This window comes from Gallinula chloropus (genome assembly GCF_964237585.1).
Source record: "Gallinula chloropus genome assembly, chromosome: 11".
In the NCBI taxonomy this organism is placed as follows: Eukaryota; Metazoa; Chordata; class Aves; order Gruiformes; family Rallidae; genus Gallinula; species Gallinula chloropus.
In genome coordinates, this window is record NC_140096.1 from 2,357,828 (window position 1) to 2,363,827 (window position 6,000).

Below are 6,000 nucleotides of genomic sequence, written 5' to 3' on the forward strand. Positions count from 1 at the left end.
CAAACAGCTAATGAGCGGGATGGACTGGACAAGGCAGGCACTTGGGGAGCTCCTCCTAGATCAAACAAGCCTGAGCTGTTTGCCAAGCCATCCAGAAGGATGATCCAAGTCAAGCCCACTTTGTCCCACGCTTTGGAAACGTACTGAAGTCCACGAACCCACAGAACTGGTGTGGGAGTGTAAGCACCTCTCTCAGACACCCTAAGCACCACCAGCTCACCCACCTGAGGTGCAGCAGGAGACTGAAGGGGAGGAGACAGACAAAATATTGAAGCAAAAGGTTTAAATTAAAGCAAAAGGGGAGGAAAAGCAGGGGTTTGCTGGGCAAGCAAACCTAAACATGGGGTTAGGCGTTAGATGGGAGGGGGGAAAAAAGCAGTAGAGCAGGCAACACATAGTGACTCAGAAAGGAAATCACCTTATTCACTCCAAGAAAAGCTGTGATTGCTGGAAGTTTGAGAAAGCATGAAGATAGTGGATGTTCCTGAGGAAGGAAGGCGCTTCGTTACCTAGTTCACAACAGCACAAAAGACAGAAAGTTGCAGTACGAGGAGGAGAAAGGCAGGAACTCAGGAAAACACCAATGTGCCTTGCAGGTAAACAAAAAAAACCAAGCCCAGAACATTTCCACAGGGAAAACTGAATAAAGGCTGAGCAGAGCTGAAGCATTGTGTTACAGGGAACTTGGGGCAAAGCTCAATCCCATCACCAAGGGCAAATGCCCATCGTAGAATCATGGCATGGGGTGGAAGGGACCCCAAGGATCACAGAGTTTCAACCCCTCTGCCATAGGCAGGGCAACCATCAACCTGGCCTCAATCCATCCTTCTCCCTCCACTTCCAGAGGGACCCTCAGCTGCCAGGCTGGGGGTTCAGGCACCTAAATAATGTCCCTGATCTTGTTTTCTTCAGGATTTTCAAAAAGCGTCTTGATACCAAGTCATCTATCTGGTCTTAGAGACCTTTAAAAACTGGGTGACTGGGCTTCAGGGCCTGCCTGCTGACACAGACATCTGGAGCTGGTATCTGCTCCTGGTGTTTTATAAAGCTCTTACTCAACATGTGTGTTTAACTATGGCTCAGCCTGTGTTTAGTTTGGTGTGCACACAAGGAGAGACCTTTCTAGCTGACACTTTGCTTTGCTAAACGATTTCACAAGAGCCTTTTCTCCAACGTGTAGAAAGGACTCTGGAAAGGGAGTCCTGCACGAGGGAATGGATCTTCTGAAAGCAAACCTGGGTTACCTCACAGGTGAGTTGAGCTGGGGGCTTGGAAAGCCCCAGGTCACCCTTCCAGGTCACTGTCCTCAGCTGACAGCAACATGCTCCCAGCTTGTTTACAGGGGTGTCAAGCTAGGAACTACTAAATCATACTTAATGGGAAGAAATTACCCAGACCCTCAAGGAATCTGACCACACTTTTTACCATATCTATTACTTTCAACTCCAATGATTTAGTAGGGTGGGTTGTGTTTTGCAGACACACTGCCTACTTAAAACCCACAATACTTTCAATTCAAATGTTATAGGAGAAGAAAACCTTTACTATCTCACTGGAACTTTTTTAAAATTTTTGATTTTTTTTTTTACATCAAGACCAACATAATTGTTAAATATGGACCAAAGATAAGTAATCCCAGCTAAGGAAAACCCACTGAAACCTCATGGGATACCTGAGCTTCACGGTGAGAAGCCTGTTTTGAACCTCAGCATGTGGGACATCACCCCATGGTCTCCTGGGACACGGTAACACCAGCTGGGTGCTGCTCTGCCAGTACCATGGTGCTGGTGCAGGGCATGGCTGTAGGGCAGAGTCCCTTCTGGCCAAACCCACACTGCCAGCATCTACTGGGTGTCAGCAAGGGGTTACCCCATGTCAGCAGCTCTGTCCCATATCCCTTCAGCTGTGCCCTGCCACTGCCTAACCACACACCAACCCAAAGGCAGGAGGCCAGGGCAGCTGGCAACTCGCTGACCCAAGGCAGGACTTAACGTTGCAGGGGGAAAGAGAGAGGTGCAGGAGGGAGAGGAGGTGCAGGGAGCGGCAGAGACACAGCCGGGGTGAGCAGGGGCTGCCCAGGGACAGGGTGATGCTTGGCACCTCTGGGAAAGCAGAGAGCAAGGGGTGTGTGTGGGGGGGTGTCTCAGCACAGTGCTCTGGCATTCACCATGTGCAGGAACGATGAAGAGGAGTTTCAGGAGATGGCTTACACTTCTGAAATGAGCCCTTATCCTCAGCAGAGGAGGAAAGGTGTTTAGAAACCAGAGTGCCTTTGAGGAGACCTAAACACGTCAGGCTGACACCATGGTACAAGCCCCTGGTTATTAAGGGGGGGGTGGGGCAAATGTGGTAGGACCTGACCCTGTTGCCTCTGGTACAGTGGGGTTATGGGCAGTTCAGGTTGGAAGAGGGTTACTGTACTTCTGTAAGATACAGCGGGCTGACACCCTGCAAAGGCAACTAAGGAAAGGCACAGGTTGAGTCTCTCCTTGCTACAGATCTAGGTGGTATTTATAGATGAGCTCCCTGACATTTCTGGCGTGTGAAAGAACAAGACAAGGCTCTAGAAAGCTTTCCTCGAGACAGGAACAGTACACAACACTGTTACAGGTTCTTCTGGTGCTTAAGAGTAAGACAGGTCTTCCTAAAAACACCCTGCAATACATCATCTTGTTCCTTACCTGATGACTTTTCTCTTTTATATTTTTTAAAACTATTAGGAGAATTTCTGGGAAAAGGCTGAGGAAGATCAGGAGAATTATTGCCAGCCACGTGGAAACAGAAGTCAGCATGTGGGCAAATACAAAATACATTCTTTGCTGCTTCAAGAAAGGCCTGGAAAAGAAAGGACACACATAAATTCTGGTTAACGTGAATTTCCCCACCAAGGTCAAAATCAAAGGCAGCCTCAGATCAGACTGTCAGCATCAGGTGGAGATGGGCACAGCCTGCAGAGAAACACAGTGTCCAGCCTGCTCCCAACACATCTCCTGCCTTCAACTGTGCTAGTTCTGGAGAACCATCCTGCCACTTTGATGTGCTCAGCATCTTCCACATCCATTCCATTTCAAGATAGGGAAGGATTGGAATTTTGCCAATATCACTGAAACAAACTTGCACCTTATAAAAAACCAAATCAAATCATTTCGACTTGGGACTTCACTATAGCTTCTGGTTTGCTTTTGATGGTGGAAATCCAGAGACTCTCAGTCAAAGGTTATCTGCCTCTTCCTCCCTCACTTGATGATGAAGGGGAACCAGCAAGATATGAAAAAGGCCTGTCAAATACCTGATGACAAGGATCCCAAAGCAGTTGTTGCTTAGTATTAACTCAGAAATACTGAGCTACACAAGTTAAATGCACCAGGAGAAACCTGTCACATTTCAGCATAGAGGGCTGGCCAGATCAGATCTGAATCTGCTGCTCAAAAGCACTGAAGAGTTAAGCAAAGCCAATTAACATATTTAGATCAGATCCACATCTTTATTAGCAGGCTGTTGGGCCAAGGATCTAACCAGTAACCCATGGCACGTGTTTCCACTAGCCCATGGGAAAGCAAAAGTGGAAAATGGGAGGTGCTGTCTGTCTACTGTGAACATGAACCTGAGTGTGTGCTCCAGCGTGGGAAACAAAGCCAGTAGTATTTGTGATGCACTATGTCTTGTCTGCTTCTCTAAGACATTAAGCTTGAAATCCTGGTCACAGATCAATGGGAATTTATATTCCTACTCCGATCCAGGGTTTCTGCAGCAGGATCTGCACTTTCTCCTGCTTATTTCTCCCACTTCAGCTGCCCCAGAGTGCTGAAATCTCTGGATAGCCCAACTGAGGGGATGCTGCAGCCATGCCCCCCCCAAAGCCAGTGCTGGGCACTCCCCAGAGAAGGCACCAGGGAAGGGAGAAGAGATACTTGCCAAATGACTCCTCCCCAGAAGAATGAGAAAAACACGTAGAAGGCAAGGGAGCCCCAGATCACAAAGTGGTTCATCCACGTCCAGAATCGGGTGTCTAATGCTAGCTGTGTGAATAAAACAGACCCAAAGAGAACAGGCATTAGGTGCAGAGTCCATTTCATGGCACTTGTATGATATTCCTGACTGCTTTCACACACAGGCTGGAATCCTCCAAACACCTACTTCTCCACATACGTGCACCAGGGAAAATATTTTCAGTATCCAGAGACCAGCACAGTGTCAACAGGGTGAGTTTCTAAGTGCAGCTGACACTGTTTAGTAGAATAAATTCAATGCAATCTCTGATGCTAAAGGTTATGGGGACTGTGACCACCTCCTGCGATCACCTGCTGCCCTGCACCACACATAAAAGACCTTTTGTAAGGTCCCATGCAAACCATTCACTCGGGAAGGCTCTGTGAAACAAAGCTGATTTGCTGTTATTTGACAGATGTTCTTCTGGGTTTAAAAAAAGGGTAGATGAGGTACTTAGATATGTGGTTTAGCATAGGACAGGAATGGCTGGACTCGACCTTAAAGGTCTTTTCCAACCTTGTGATTCTGTGATTCCCTCCCCAGGTCTTGGCAGTGTCTGAAACAAGGTGGAGAAACCCAAAGTTCTCTACTGTTCCACTCCTCTTGCTGAAAGTGAATGCCAAGGGGTGAAAGCGTGGGGAGAAAGTCCACCATAACCAATGAGAGTTCTCAAAAGAGGGCAAAAAATAGGAAAATAATTGAACCAAGACATAAATACTTAACAGCCTGGAACAACCCATGCATACAGACCACAGGCTTACATAAAGGACAGTGGCCAAGGAGCTACTCAGCACGTTCTGCCTGCATGGAGAAGGTTTAAGCGCAGGAACTTTGTCTCCATCATGTTTCCTGCATGGACTGTGTGATCTCACACCACAGCATGTCCATACAGTGGGAAATGACTGCAACAATAAGTGACTTGAGAAAGAAAGGCAGAACCTGACCTTCAGAGTGACGGTGAACACCAGCACGGTGAAAACTATCGTCCCAAAGGTCCAATTCCCAAAAACCTGAAAAACACATTGCATTGGACAGGCGCCTGTGGCATCTCCTTGGAGAGGCACAGACACAACAAGGACAGGGGTGCAAGCAGGGACCGGAGAGGAAAAACAAGATGGAGTGACAGCTACAGGGACTGATGCTCAGAGAGATGCCGGCGCCACACACAACTCGCTGCCTGCTACGCTACCCTGTGCCATGCAGTGCCACACAGACGGGTGACCCAGAGCTGGGACGGTGACGGGTACAACAACCTCCTACTAACAGCAATGTCGAGCAAGGATACAAGTCATTAGACCGCCTGCATTTCAGGATTTCTTGGCAATTTGCTCAGTTTCTGCTTTCTCACAACTCTGCTCATCATCTCGAGTCCCACGTGCAGAATGCACTGATGGGTAGGGGTTTTTTTTCCATCTGGTTTGGTTTGCAGATACTAGTGACTATGCACAACAAAGAAAAGCAGATACTGCATATAAATCCAAACGATGGCAATGAATGGGAGGGATGCTTACCAAAGGCTGTCAAGATCTGGATGCATACATTAAAACAGAAAGTGAAATGTAAAAGTTTTCAAAAAACTCCAAAAAAAAAAAAAAATTTAAATTAAATTAAAGTCAATAGGAGCGAAAAAAAGGAGTCAAACATACATGGGTATCATGAACAATTGCTGGTAGCAGTCCTTACAGGCATAAGTGTTTACAAAACAGGACGTAACCACAGGTTTTTTAGTGCCACATAGACTTGACCTCTCAAAGGCATCTGCAGAAAATATCAGTGCTTCATGTTTAATTCAAATATGACCAGTATGGCTATGAAGACAGAAGAGCACTGAGTCTACAGCACAGGGCTCAACTGCTTCACAGCTGGGGTCATAAATGCTGGCACTGATGCAGCCTATGCATGTACATATATAAATCTCAGCCTTTCTCTGAGTATTAGCCACTAAAAAAAAATGCTAAGGGGTTTTCAAGGGTCACAAGTGAAAGTTTAAAGAAGTTTTCCATCAGCTGA